Source organism: Gymnoscopelus braueri, assembly GCF_963280865.1.
Source record: "Gymnoscopelus braueri genome assembly, chromosome: 1".
NCBI classification, from domain to species: domain Eukaryota; kingdom Metazoa; phylum Chordata; class Actinopteri; order Myctophiformes; family Myctophidae; genus Gymnoscopelus; species Gymnoscopelus braueri.
In genome coordinates this window covers 22,495,073-22,510,952 of record NC_137603.1, presented here as the reverse complement: position 1 = coordinate 22,510,952, position 15,880 = coordinate 22,495,073, and positions in this window count along the sequence as shown.

The following is a 15,880-nucleotide window of genomic DNA, read 5'->3' as shown; positions in this document are numbered from 1 at the left end:
TAGCTACTGGGACGTAAGTCGGGGCTTGATCAACCCTGGCTGGGTCACCTGGGTGAGGGTGTATGTTGCGAGACCCGAAACATCCTATGACCCCAGGCTACAACACTGATGATACGTCCCAGGTGCATCCATGTGATGTTTTTCGTTATAGTTATTCTATTTATAGTGGCTCATAGGAATTTATAGACTACGTGACAACCAGGAATAGATTGGTGACCACCGGAGAGACGGGTGACAGCCGGAATGTAGACGGCATCCGGGAGCAGTTTGGGTTGGCGCCCCAGTCTGTGTCTTCCGTGAGGAAGAAGCCCAACAAATCCACGGTGAGGCCTTTGGGAGGACCATTCAAGTAAGACGCAAGGGAGCCTGCAGTACCACCACGGGCCATGGTGGTCATTGCAGTACCATCACGGGCCAAGACACCATCACACCAGAATGAAATGTTTGGAGCAGGGGAGTCTGGTGCAACGCTCAGGTCCTGGACCTGGTGAGACGAAGGAGGAGCCCGGCCAGGAGACAACCCACAGAGCCTAGTCCCTCCACGTGCCAGAGCCTCCCCGAGTCCCGGCAGAGTATTTCCGGAGAAGCGGACTGAGTGGCCCTGTCTTGCCCTATAGGACTGACCGTGGGTAGCTACTGGGACGTAAGTCGGGGCTTGATCAACCCTGGCTGGGTCACCTGGGTGAGGGTGTATGTTGCGAGACCCGAAACATCCTATGACCCCAGGCTACAACACTGATGATACGTCCCAGGTGCATCCATGTGATGTTTTTCGTTATAGTGGTACAAACAGAGAATAAACCCTCATCATTTCTGGTTTATCACATCTGTCATAGAAACATATAGGCCTAATGTAAAGAAATGTTTTATTTTCCTCACAGTCAGATATACAGTATATCATTCTACTAACATTACTCAGGTAATTTCTTCGGGTTTTGTATCAGAATCAGAATCAGGTTTATTGTTACCTCACAGGTTTACAGGAGTAAACTAGAAAAAGTGCTCCTCGGAGCCCAGGTCTCCGCCAGGTCAGGAAGGTTATTGTGGGCCAGCAATGTTTGGAATCCGCCAATCAGGATGGAATACAAAAAAGCGGACGGAACCATCTTGCTCACTTGACTCTAGAAATAATGTGTAGCGATTTGCATGATGTTTGGACAAAATTTGTAGAAGTAATATAAAAAAGAAAAGTGTTGCAAAAATCCGCCTCCTGGTGGCGCTATAATAGGGCAATGTAAAAAGGGTGGCATTTGTTCTTCAACGTAGTGCGAATCTGCGTGCAAAGTTCCACCGCAATCGGACGCTGCGTTCATGATTTGCCGCATTTTGTTGAAAACTCCTGCAAACTTTAGATGTCAATGTTAGCCAATCAACATCAAACAGATCCATCTTGATCACATGACTATAGAGATCATGTGTACCGATTTGGATAAATCTGAAGGCTTAATATCCAAAAATGTGTTTTACATAAGTCAGCCTGCTGGTGGTGCTATAAAAGGCAAAAGTGAAAAATGGGAGTGTGCGTGCAAAGTTTGATGCAGATCGGTGCAGTTATAGTTAAAAACACAAATCGGCCTGTTATAGCGCCACCATGAGGCTTATTTGAATATTTTGAAATTTTGTTCAAAACAGAGCAATCCTGCGAACTTTGGAAGCCAACCTTAGCCAATCAGGAGAGAATATGGAAAATTGGACAGATCCGTGGTGATCACATGACTATAGAGTTACTGTGTACCGATTTACATGACGTTTGGAGAAAATCTGTAGGAGTAATATAAAACAATGGGTTTTGCACAAATCGGCCACCTGGTGGCGCTATAACAAGCCCATGTGAAAAATGTGGGGCTCCCTGAATTGGCATCCAGGGAGTGTGTGTGCACAGTTAGCTGCTCGCGGACGGACACACGGACGGAAAAACGGACGGACGGGGGGGGGTAAACATACTCTCTCGCCATGCCTTCGGCCTGGCGGAGACAAAAAGTGGGTGAAATTTGTTTTTGTGCAAGTTCTATTGCTTTGTTATTTCCATAAAAATAAAGAAAAGGGAATCAAAGTAAACAAACAAGTATTGACTAATATTAGAATGATCAGTTCCTTCAAAATCTATCAGTAAAACTTCTGTTTGATGTTTAGTCAAGTCGTGTCCCAGTGGATGGAAGAGGTTTGGATGTAGCTGTTATTATGGATCTGCTGAAGGGAAAACCTGGTATGAAAGCAGAGCAGAATGTCAGAAGACTGGAGCTAATCTGGTGATCATTAACAATCCGGAAGAACAGGTTAGTGTGTGTGTGTGTGTGTGTGTGTGTGTGTGTGTGTGTGTGTGTGTGTGTGTGTGTGTGTGTGTGTGTGTGTGACTGTGTGTGTGTGTGTGTGTGTGTGTGTGTGTGTGTGTGTGTGTGTGTGTGTGTGTGTGTGTGTGTGTGTGTGTGTGTGTGTGTGTGTGTGTGTGTGTGTGTGTGTATGCGCGTGTGTGTGTGTGTGTGTGTGTGTGTGTGTGTGTGTGTGTGTGTGTGTGTGTGCGTGCGTGCGTGTGTGTGTGTGTGTGTGTGTGTGTGTGTGTGTGTTTGTGTGTGTGTGTGTGTGTGTGTGTGTGTGTGTGTGTGTGACGTGTGTGTGTGTGTGTGTGTGCGCGTGCGCGCGTAATTCTGTGGTTACAGTGAAATCCTGAATGTATTAGAGAAAATTCATTATTGTTCAATTATCCACACATTATCAGGGATTCGTCATCAGCAATGAAGCACCTTGGATTGGTCTAAAAAGAACTGCAGGACAATGGACGTGGGTGGATGGAACACCACTGACAACACAGTGAGACAATTTATTAGTTTATATATTATAATTCTATCAAAGTCAATGTGAGTGACGACTGAGTGGATGTGATTAAAATACATCATGTTTATTCTGCAGGTACTGGGCCGGTGGATATCCTGCTTATAACTATGACGCCAGGAACTGTGTATACCAGACCCTCCGGAACAGAGCAGTAAAATGGTATAATGTGGTATGTTCAGAAAAAAGAGCATGGATCTGTGAGAAGATCTATTTATCTTAACTTCATTGATGAAACTGCAGCTTAGTGTTCTGCAAGTTCTGCAGTCGTAATTAACCCACAGTGCCTAGAGCTTCTTAGTGTCGCCAAAACGTGCTGTTAACATCTCACCTGCCACCCTAAACCCTAACCCCCTCATTAGCACTGTCTCTTACTCCCTTCAAAAAATACCAGTAAAAAAAAAAAGTACACAGGAGCCGAGATACAGGATTATTAAGTAATAAGTTAACCAGGGAGTGAATGGAGCAGTACATCTTCGGATTGCATTATCTCTGGCTCTGTGTGAAAAAACTATAATACATTTTCGTCCATTTCCACCCTTGACAATGAGAGCCATTGCAGAATCGGACGGGAATTCCCGTCCTTGGCAATGAGGAGTAGTTCACCAAAAATTACTTATTATCTATCAATTACACACCCCATGAAGCCTTGAGCCTGGAGTTTTTTGCATTCCTAAACCAATAATTTGATGACCGTGTCATCGGTCAATAGGACACTCTGCCGGTCATCAAATTATTGGCTCAGGAATGCGATAAATACAAAAAAATAATCCATGAATTCAAGGCTTCATGGGGAGTGTAATTGATAGAAAATAAGTAATTATTTGGGTGAAATACTCCTTTAATGTGTTTAGGGTTATATTCTAAATATCCTGTTAACTCTGAAGACAACTACTTGGGTGGAGGATGGTATAATGAGAAATGTTCAGATAAAATATCCTGGATCTGTGGGAAGATATATTCATCTTAACTTCATTGATGAAACTGTAGCTTAGTGTTTTGCTTTGTCAAGTTAAACAGTACTAATTAGTTGAGAAACAAAAAGAAAAAAAAGAAAAACGGTTATATCCATAATCACATTAATACGAAACACCAACTATTATTATATGGCTTAGCGAAGTGGTCGCTATTTTGCTTTAACTACTTAAACCTTATTTAATTAGTTATCTAATACTTAGTTGACCGGCTCCGGGGTCAGCTCTTGTTTCCATCGACACCAAATCTCTTTGCTGAAAATAGCTGATCTACAAGCTGACGTGTCATAAGGTGATGCATTTTGAGCTTGTAGATTGGCTATTTTGAGAAAATGTTCCCCCAGAATATGGATGCTACATGCTAGGGTTCATGTGGTTAAGGATATAGTTAATGTTTACAGCATCAATGTGGAAGTAGGGAACACATTACAGTTCATCATTCAATATCTGTCAGAAAAAAACTTAAATAAAGGCTGTGGGTGGGGGGTGGTTTACCAGGCTAATCATATCTCACCTCCCTTTCTGGAAAAAAGAAAGAAAAAGTTTGGACGTGGGAAGATATGTATTGCGCTATAATGGGCCTTCATAATTTCCATAAGTGTTGACTGTATTTTCAATATTCCAGTGGATGAAATGCACTGATAATGATGATGATTATCTCCACTTGAGGCAGCATGCTTGTTTACAAAAGATTGTGTCAAAGACTGGTGCGAACAGTATATGCTCACCTTCTTTTTTTTCATCTCAACAATTGTCATCAATTGTGTCAAGGTATTGGATGAAGGATAAGAAGAAGAAAGTCTGAACACTGTTCTCAAGCTCCAAAAAAAACCTCACTTTCTATTTATGCAACGTTTCGACCTTCTAGGTCTTCATCAGGCAAATATATTATTTTCTTCTTCTTATCCTTGATTCTGCCCTTGATGTCCAGCACCTGGCCTAAATGCAGGCGTGGGATGTGCACACAATCTTCTCTGTGAAAGTATTGGATGACAAATTGTTCTATCAAAAAAAAAAATGGTGTACTGACAAATTAAGAAAATAAAGCTTATTTGGCATCATTAAAGGACATGTGTGTGATTTGCATTTGGTTCTTTTTTCTTAACATTTTGAGTTCAACCTTAAATGGAGGTTACCTATTACTCAAATGTAATCTATTTTGTCTTCACTTATGTGGATGATAGTTTCAATGTACAGATCATTTATTGATATTATTTTTAGACTGATGATAGGTTCTTGGTTTATATGATCCTAGATTACTGAGGCACTACACTGTCTCTATGCATTTGATGTATTACGTTGTGTTTATCTTGCTCACTGTAAATCGTTCTGGATTAAGGGTGTCTGATAAATGCCTATAATTGTAAATTATCTTTAGAATAATCAGAGTAACAGATCTTGCAAACAGTGAAATAGAATGGAAGACATGTTCACAAAAGGATAACTGTGAAACCTTTAAAAAAAAAATACTATAAGCATCAGTCAGTCACTGCCTACTGTACCAACATTCATTCATGGAGAACTTCATTATATCGTCTGTAGGGTGGAAACCTCATTGTGGAATAATCCATGATTATGAAAGATAACTGTGTATTATTATTGGTGCAACAGCAATGTGCTTTTATTGTCCTGCAGGAGTTAGCAAACATGTACTGTTTGAGGTGAGCCTAGTGGTACAGAGTGGGCAGAGGCAGGCTCCCTGCTGTGCTCCTGAGCTTCAAAGAGTTCTTGCATACTAGAGACAATAGGCCTTTGCGTGGAAGACAGGGAACAGGTCTCGCTATCAGGTGGGAGATTTCTAAACAAAAGAGATAGCAACTCCGAGCGGGGGAGCTCTGAAGAGAGCTAGAGCTCCTATTTGAGAGTCTGCCATTGTGTGACAGGAAGCGGCAGGCAAAAGCTAGGCCTTGTGGGTAATCAGAGCTTCCTGTTGGCTGGAACCTCCTTAAAGGCGGGCATTAGGCGGGAAGTTTATAAATTAGGAATGTCTAGGAACAGACTTCAGATTCGATAAGTAACTGGCCATGGGTTGTCCCTCGAATATGGGTTCTTGAGTGACCCATTGATCATCTGGAAGAGAGTGGGAAGTCAATAGTAAGTAAAGCATTGTAAATGATTGTATGTTTGATGTGTTCATAATGGGATGAAGTCATATCTTAATACTGTGAATGTTCTGTGCTTGTTTTCTCTCTTACCAGGTTTTATTACCTATTTACCTAAATGTATTGTATGTGTTATTAGTAAAATAAATCACCTTAAAAGACATTTGGTACGAGTAATGCCTTAGACTCACTCCTCTCTCTACCCTTTCATTTGGGCTTAGTAACCGTTGTTTAACTCTGCACAAAGCAGAAAACTAGGTTGGCTATAAAAGTGAACAGTAATAAAACTATTGTAATCCCCGGAGGGGATTTCTTTAGGGTTTAAGCGTTAAATTACGCAGTAATTAAACTGTAGTGTCTCTTAAGAGAGACATCTAGGAGTTTAAATTGATTAACCGTGTTATATGTGGTATAACAGTTATTAAACTTTACTGGCTTTTAATAAGGCCTTCAGAGTTTAAGTATAAATTACCAAGTCATTGAACTACTAGGTTATCTTTCGAGTTGAAGTGTTACAGGGTAATTAAACAATTATAAAACCGAGGGAGCCTATGTGAAACTAGATGAGTTTTAGGTGGTCCTAGAAGAGGTTCACATAATAATTGAAGTCAAATTACCAAGTAATTAAACTACTAGATTATCTTTCGAGTTTAAGTGTGACAGAGTAATTAAACAATTATAAAACCGTGGTAGCCTATGTAATAGCTAGATAGGTATTAGGCCCTTGAAGCGGATGGTATAATTGTGTGATTTTTGTGTTGTTGTAAAGATATGACACACTAAAAGTAATTGAATTATGCGTGTTATATAAAGAAATAACAGTATAAAAACTCCTATAGCCATAGGAATGAAAACACACTGTCTCTTTAAGATGAGAAGTGAGTTGTAACAAAATATTAGGCCTGGTTATGGGACAGGTTTTTAATATAGGTTCACAGAATTATCACCGGAGTAATGAACCAGTGCTAGTGTGAACAATCAGCGCCGAAGAATCGGTGTGGGGACAAAGGAACTCACACAGAAGCTAGAAGCTAACCACAGGTTATGTAGCTATAGGCTACCGCTAAGGGTTTGATTAGTACCAGAGAAGGTTAGAAGCTAAAGCCATCCGACCTGAGGGCTACCATTAGTGCCACTAGTTAAGAAGTGCGAAGCATCGAGTCTATTGTCTGAAACACCGCTAGCTAACAGTGCTAAGCTAAACTGCTAAACTGTTCCATTGTCTAGCACAGTGCTAAGCTAACAGCCACTGGGAGGGGGTGGGGAATTGGCTACCAGTAATTCAATGTTTAACCAGACTTTATGATAGACTGATACTGTGAGTAACTAGATGATTAGTGTACAAGAACAGGGGATCAATGGTAATCATTGTGGGTTAAATACTAAAATGTACTTTGGTAGAGCAAAATATATCCTATCCAGTATTAATTAACAAAATTAACTAATGTAAGTAGACCATTAAAAGGCTTCGTGCGTGGAATGCTAAATTGGGTGGGTGCTATTTTACAGGTTAGTACAGTGTTAATTAATTAGTGTTGTTATGAGCTAAAGGCTGAACAATACTACTCCTTGCTAAAAATAACTAACGATTGCTGTCACAGCCCATTGAATTAAGACTAACTAAGAGACCTTATACCCAAACAGGGGAAATGGCAGAGTTAGCTGAAAGAGTGAGAGCAGCAAAGAGAGTCTTTGAGTGGGAAATAGTGTTGGCTGAGGATGATATGTCTTTTCAGTGGCAGCCCAAAGAGCTAGCCACAAAGAAAGAGCATCTGAGGACAGTTTTTACTAAACTCTATGAGATTACAGGTGATTATATCACCAAGCTTATAGAAAGTGGCAGCGACGCATCTGAGGTTTACAAGATGATAGAAGCTTGTGAACAGAGGTTTGTAGAGACAGACCAGAAATGTGTGACCTACTTTTGGTCCAACTATGTGGAAGTGCAAATGCACAATCTAGTCCAGGAATTAGTGCAGGCTTTAGAGGAGGCTGAGAAGATCAGCTCACAGGCCGCGTCCAGCATGGCGCAAAATAAGAAAGGGCGTGAGTTATCTAGGAGACTCGGTTATCTTGAGGAAGCAATGCTGGGGTGGGAAGGCCATGTCTCTAGGCTTAAGGAAACAGAGATGTGCAATAAATATCAGCAGCTGAGGGAAAGAAAGGAAGCCCAGTTGACCAAATGGTTAAACCCCCCAGTGAATCCACATTCCCCTGCTGTGAGGGAAGAGCCATTGTCTAACCCCACAGAGATAGCAGCAGAGCCGATCGTAACTGGAGAGGGGGTTGAAGAGACCAATCCTCCAGCAGCTGTAGGAGCTACAGATAAGCCGGACGCTGCAGAGGGGGGCAGGGATGTCACACCTACGGATGGATCAGATGGGCCAGCAGACCTCAGAGTCAACCTAGATGACATCACTACTGCTCCAGGGGGAGGTGAGAAAATGACTCCCACTGTGCGAGCTGCTGAACCGACAGCTGCTGCCACGGAGGTCACAGATGGCATCACTCAAGGGGACGCAGAGACCCCTTTCCACGCTGCTCCGAGGGAGGCAGGGACCCCTTTCCACGCTCCGAGGGAGGCAGAGACCCCTTTCCACGCTGCTCCGAGGGACCACGCGGAGAAGGAGGTCAATCCTGAGGAAGTAACTGCGGAGAACCAGTCACTGGAGATCGAGAGAGCAGCTGCAAAGGTGCCACTGGTGATCGATGGAGCTGGACCGGGAGACGAAACGCCATCGGAGGCCGCGGGGGACGCGGTGGCCCAGGGGGATCGACCAGAGGACGTCGCTACCAACCCACTCTTCACGAGGGTGTCAGAGGACGCCACTGCTGCGACGGACGACACCGCCAGCCCACTCAACACAGAGGGGTGCCAGCGACTGGAGGTCACTGAACCAGGAGAGACCCCATTCCACGCTGCGATCGAGAGAGCAGCTGCAAAGGTGCCACTGGTGATCGATGGAGCTGGACCTGGGGACGAGACGCCTGCGGAGGAAGCCGAGGGGGATCGACCAGAGGGAGCCAACGTCGCAGATGAGCAGACCGCCAGGGAGGCAGCTTCAATGGACGTCGCCACGGCGGTGAAAGTCTTCACCAATCCACTCGACGCAGAGGGGAGCCAGTCACTGGAGGTCGCTGAACCAGGAGAGAAGCCGGCGAGGGCGTCAGTAGACGCCGCTGCTGCGACGGACGTCGCCGCCAGCCCACTCAACACGGAGAAGAAGAAGGGATCCGAGTCGCCTGGCAAGGGTGGCGTTCGCTCCAAGCGCCCGTCTACGAAAGGTGGCAGGCAGATGGCCCAAAGCAGACCAGTCAGGCCTGTCAAGGGTGGCGTTTGCTCCAAGCGCCCGTCTAAGAAAGGTGGCAGGGGACCAGCTACCAGCGGACCGGTGGCGTTCAAGAAGAAGGGATCCGGGTCGCCTGGCAAGGGTGGCGTTCGCTCCAAGTGCCTGTCTAAGAAAGGTGGCAGGGGACCAGCTACCAGCGGACCGGTGGCGTTCAAGAAGGGAGCCGCCGAAGACAGACCAGTCGGGTCTGTCCGAAAACGGGGACTGGGCGCCAAACCAGCTCCCCCAGAACCCCTCAGAAAGAAGTCTGAGTGGGTAAATACTGGCATCCGTGCGCCCGCTCGGAAAGAGAGGGGCGGGGTGCTACGTCAGGTCATTTCAGTACCAACCACCAGGATCCAGGCAAAGAGAATGAGTCGTCCTGGTGGGGCTGTAACTAGAAAAAAGAAGGTGAAGATTAAAGATAAACTATCCCTTCTCCACCCCCCTGCGGGGGGGGCTGGGTGGAGCAGAGCTCCACGCTCTTTCTCGGCGGCGGCTGAGAGAAGCCCCCAGAAGGGGGTTGGTGGGATTGCAGTCCCACTGGCGGCCAGAAGAGTGCCATCAGACGGTATTGCTGCTGCTGCGGAGACAGCTGCAGGGGATATCCATCCAGAGGGCGCCGCGGGGGACGTGACGGACGAAGTAGAGACAGCCGAGGGGAAGACCGACACCAATTCACACACCGACATCACACCAGTGCAGAGCGTCGTGGCACCACCTAAGAAAGGTGGCCTTTGCCCCGAGCCTGAAGCCCTGTTGGGCCAAGGTGGGAGGTCAGTAGCGACAAGACCCAGACCAGTCGAGGTGAAAAAATGCAATTGTGAAAACTGCAAGCCTCCTGACCTCCTGAAAAAATGCAAATGTGAAACCTGCAAGCCACGTAAACCCTTCGCTCCAGCCCGGTGGGTCATAGGGAAATTGCAAGGGAAGAAGAAAAAGGTGAAGCAGAAAGTCACTGTCCAACCACAGTCATCAGCGCGGGCTGGTGGTGGGATTGCAGTCCCAGTGGAGGCCGAAAGAGCCAGCAAAGTGACGCTGGCGAACGAACTGACATTTGCACTGCCACCCTCAGAGTAAGGGAGCAGTGCGGATGATAAGCGAAAAAGATACCAGCATGGTGTCTAAAAAATCGAAATGTCTTATTTGAGCGACTGTTTACTTAGGAATTTCGAGAGATATTGTGTAAATGAATGTATCATTTGTAGTGTTTACGATATTACCAGAAGAAATAACTTGCATAATGAAAATGTATTAATTTACGGCCGACAATATGCCACTAAGTCAAAATGCAACAATAATTTGGAAGGTTCTTCCATAACAACAAAATTATTCAGTACTGATGTGGACTCATGATCTGAGCAATCAGGCCTTTTTGAATTTCTAATTTGTTGATTGTATAAAAAGCATTTTGGGATGTGGACTAGAGGTTTAAATGTAGAGTGAAGTTTCTTAAAGGTAAGATTGTAGATCAGCCATTTTAAAATCCTTTAAAACCTTTAACCAAGTTACTATGTCAATTGTCATGGCAACATGCCCTAAATAGGACATTGACTTACTAGGGAAAAAAGTGGGAGAAGAAAAGTTTTCCAAAACAATTTGAATTCCTAAAAGTTTGAAAATGACAAATTGAGAAAGTTAAGTTGAACTGTAAATTATTCCAAAATATGGGTTTAGAGCCACTTAAAGACAATGTGTGAAAATTGTGTTGAGAATGTAACCTGTATGAGTGTGGGATCAGAGCAGTTTACAGAGATGAAATCGAACTTTTCCGCCATACTTTCGCCAATTACTGACCTAAGCCATGATTTAAGAAGCCAAAAAAGCTCACAGTGAAATGGTGGTAGTAGAGGTTGGTTGTGAGAGAACTGAACATGGTTCAGTTATCACAGGTGGCAGGTGTGGAATAATCCATGATTATGAAAGATAACTGTGTATTATTATTGGTGCAACAGCAATGTGCTTTTATTGTCCTGCAGGAGTTAGCAAACATGTACTGTTTGAGGTGAGCCTAGTGGTACAGAGTGGGCAGAGGCAGGCTCCCTGCTGTGCTCCTGAGCTTCAAAGAGTTCTTGCATACTAGAGACAATAGGCCTTTGCGTGGAAGACAGGGAACAGGTCTCGCTATCAGGTGGGAGATTTCTAAACAAAAGAGATAGCAACTCCGAGCGGGGGAGCTCTGAAGAGAGCTAGAGCTCCTATTTGAGAGTCTGCCATTGTGTGACAGGAAGCGGCAGGCAAAAGCTAGGCCTTGTGGGTAATCAGAGCTTCCTGTTGGCTGGAACCTCCTTAAAGGCGGGCATTAGGCGGGAAGTTTATAAATTAGGAATGTCTAGGAACAGACTTCAGATTCGATAAGTAACTGGCCATGGGTTGTCCCTCGAATATGGGTTCTTGAGTGACCCATTGATCATCTGGAAGAGAGTGGGAAGTCAATAGTAAGTAAAGCATTGTAAATGATTGTATGTTTGATGTGTTCATAATGGGATGAAGTCATATCTTAATACTGTGAATGTTCTGTGCTTGTTTTTTCTCTTACCAGGTTTTATTACCTATTTACCTAAATGTATTGTATGTGTTATTAGTAAAATAAATCACCTTAAAAGACATTTGGTACGAGTAATGCCTTAGACTCACTCCTCTCTCTACCCTTTCATTTGGGCTTAGTAACCGTTGTTTAACTCTGCACAAAGCAGAAAACTAGGTTGGCTATAAAAGTGAACACTCATATGTCTAAAACTGTTACTTTTCAGGATTCAAATAATAAAAGATTTCAAAAGTAGCAGAACTACAAACTCAAAACGTGTAGCTTCGGGACGTGTTTTGAGGTTGCAGATCTGCTACTTTTTTATGCTTTTGTGTGACACTGTAGTATGATCAAGTACTGTAGAGCGTTATATTACGAAAAAACAAGGAGATAAGAGGTTTCTGCTCGACAGCAACGATATACAGTGTATATACAGATACACACACACATACACTCACAGGTCATTTTATTAAACAGACCTCTCCAACTGCATGTTAACACAGTTAATCATTATATGATTGGCCGATATGGCAGTTACGATGCATTCAGGCCGGTAGACATGGTCAAGATGATCTGCTGCAGTTTAAACCAGGCAGAATGGGGAAGAAAGGTGATTTCAGTGACTTTGAACGTGTCATCATAGTTGTTGGTGCCAAACGGGCCGGTCTGAGTATTTCACAAACTGCATGTACTCTGTCACTGCATGAGCACTGTGTGGAGTGGCTGCCCCAATGTGAAAGTACTCAGAGAGGTACTTCCTCCCCAGTCTAACACACACACACACACACACACACACACACACACACACACACACGCACACACACACACACACACACACACACACACACACACACACACACACACACACACACACACACACACACACACACACACACACACACACACACACACACACCACTACCATGCTGTTTTCTTCCTTTCGTTCTTTCTTTGCACACAGTGAGGTTTCTGGCCTGTCTCAAAGTGTCATCACGTGATCCGAATGATTCAGGGTGCTGTGAGGTCACTGATCATGTGATCTGTAGTTGTTGAATGGTTTGAAAATACTGATGATATGATCTTACTGTATGTGCCACCGTCATTATTGTAGTTTAAACATTGTTGGAATTACCTCTATTCTTCGGTAGACAGAGATAATTATACATTTAATGGGGGAAATGGCTTCGGGGCAAAACAAGCCTGAATGTGAATGCATTGCCAAGCATCTCAGTCTCCATTAACTGGTTCTCAAAGGAGTCCTTGAGGGGTAGCAGGGGGTCCGCGGCAAAATGAGTATAGTTAACCCACTTTAATCAATGCAATGCAATGTTTTACTTCTGCTACTCGAAAAGGGCCTGTTTTGAAAACCTGTGGAATAATTCAGAAAATGTTTAACAACTAAAATCTTCCAGCACAAAATCTTTTCAGATGAGGGGCAATGGCCATTACAATCAATTTTTTGGTCACTGACATGAAAATGTTGAAATTGTTTGGTTTGCGCCATTCAAGTTGGCTACAGAAGTCCATCAATTAATGAGGATGTCACACATTTGCTACTGCTCACATGCACATAGTATGGAACAAGCTTAACCATTCAAGACTGAAATAGCAGATCTACAAGCACACACCGTGTTGCATCACAACACCTTATGAGCATGTCTATTTTAGCTATTTCTGGAAACATTTTATAGAATTCGATTTTTTGGGGAAATTTGCAAAATAGGGACACTAGGGTTAATAGATTTGGGACACTACCTTGAGGCCAGTCCACACCAATGCAACTCCTTGCAACTCCTTCTAACCATTATCCCCAATGGCAGTTGCAAGGAGTTGCATTGATCTGGCCTTATAGGCTATGAAAGGCGAGATAACTGTTGTGATTCCCTCTGTACAGATTCAGATGCCAATGATGACAAGTTTATTTGTAGCCTACAGGTAGAAAAAAAGACTAACCATCTGCTAGTAAAATTAACATAATTCCCAATAACTATAAAATATAACTCAATTGATGTTAATCTCCTGTCAAATGTAATGGGAGCAAACACAAACTTTTCTTAGCTGTTTTTCTTTTACCTCTAAATGTCATCTGCTCAGAAACCTGGTCACTAGAAGCTGTTGTCACAGGTTCTGTCACCCCAAGGAACATGAAGGACCAGACCAGTGGTCGAAATGCCAAGTAGGGCTGGACGATATGGTCAAAGGTTTTCATATTTTCTATGTACAGTAGTAGGACACCTGTTGACAATGTCAGTAAAGTTACTTGAAGCAGACGGCACACTGAATTGGACACACGACAGTATGGTCATAACAACATGTCCCTGATGTTTGATGTGTGTCTCTGTGTGGTGCTGCAGTAACATACTGTATCACTTTACAGTAAATAAACTGCTTCCACTTTGCTCCTTAATCACTGTGCTTAACAAGGAAGATAAACACGGTCAATAAGTATACAACTATGAAATATATCCAAATGAAGCTTTGGCTGGCTGATGGGTGGGTGGGTGTAGGTGTTTGTGGTTTTAATTTCCATCTTACCTCCTGTACACTTCCTTGTTATCACTATTGTGACAACCAGCCACAGACAGACATGGTCTCATTTTACTGAAGTATCTTTGTAGGCTATTTATCTAGTAATGATGTAAAGCATTTAGATATAGATACCAGAGAGGAATATACAACATAGTTACAGTTTAGTCAATATAAGCCTCTCATCCTTGTAAGATGGCAACAGATATTTATGCCATTCCAGACTTGACAAAGAAGGTGAGAAAGAGAGATGGACACAGAGGACAGAGAGGTGAGGACACTGAGGACAGTGTACAGTTGGAGGAGAGAGGAGAGAGGGAGGACAGAGTGGTGGTCATCTATGAGAGTGTGGACGACATGCTCTCTGGACAACAGGATGACATGAGGGACAACACAGCAGGAAGACACACTCAGGGTGAGTTGGACAACATACTAACAAAAAAGTACAAAAACTAGACATTGTCTTCCCTTCAAGAAGATATTCAGATTTAATTCTTCATAATTTGCAGTACAAATTTTAATAAAGTATATATCCTTCACAATCACTTTCTTTGAAGTGTAAAAGTTTATTTTAGAGAGAATGTCAGTTGAAATGATTTGTATCCGGTTGGGTGTGGGTGTGGCTGTGGCTTAAAGGCTTTTCTCTCTCAGTGTATTTCAGATTTTTATTGAAGGGATAGCCCGTTGTCCCTTGAGATGCAGTATCTGATTATCAAGGGGGTCCCATAAAAACATCAACAACAGAACATACATACAATACAAGTATACAGATACATTCATACACATATATCTTGCTCACCCTCTCCCACCCATCCCACCAACCACAACACCATCAGCTCAGAAGAGAAAGAAGGGTGCAGTACTAACACATCATTGTATACTGTATGTCACAGGGAGATTGGAGAACCAGGGAGATTGAAGACAGAGCGCTCGTTTTTAGGCACGGGGCTTCGGGGCGAGGCGGGGCTTTGATGCGACGCGGACCTGTCTTTTGTTGTTCCCCCCACGTAGCAACCAGGAAGCTACGCTAGGGGAACGCTGAACACGCGTTCACACGCATACGTGATAATAGTTATTGTCCATGACGGAGGCGCACCGACTCAGCAGAGCTTGAGGCCGAGGAGGCGCGCCCTCACGCCTCCAGGCGCGAGTGCCCGCGCTGACCGGCCGATGCTCTGCTAGTCTAATCAGCGCTGTCCGAGTTGTGAACCGATAGGGACAGAATAGTTCTTGGGTGAGCTCTAGGGGGTGCTCAGGGGGTCGGTGACCCCTTAGCTCTGAAGCTACTATGGGGGCTGGGAACTCCACATGCACGTGCGAGCACGCACCGTCAGCGGCGAGCCGTCTTTAACACCTTAAACAATGGCCTCAACCTGGCTGCTTTGCATAACATTAGGCTACTCGAGAAAAGCCATGGAGTGTGAAAGGGTTAATCGCTTAGCAGAGGACACAAGAGCTAGTAGCCTACCAGACACTCACAAAGTTATCCCTGTCTAGCTCTGGTCCATAGCGTTAGAAGGAGTTCTCCTTAACGCTATGGTACTTTCGATTCTTTCCCCTCACACCGCGGTAGCGCAGCCTCTCGTCTGTAGT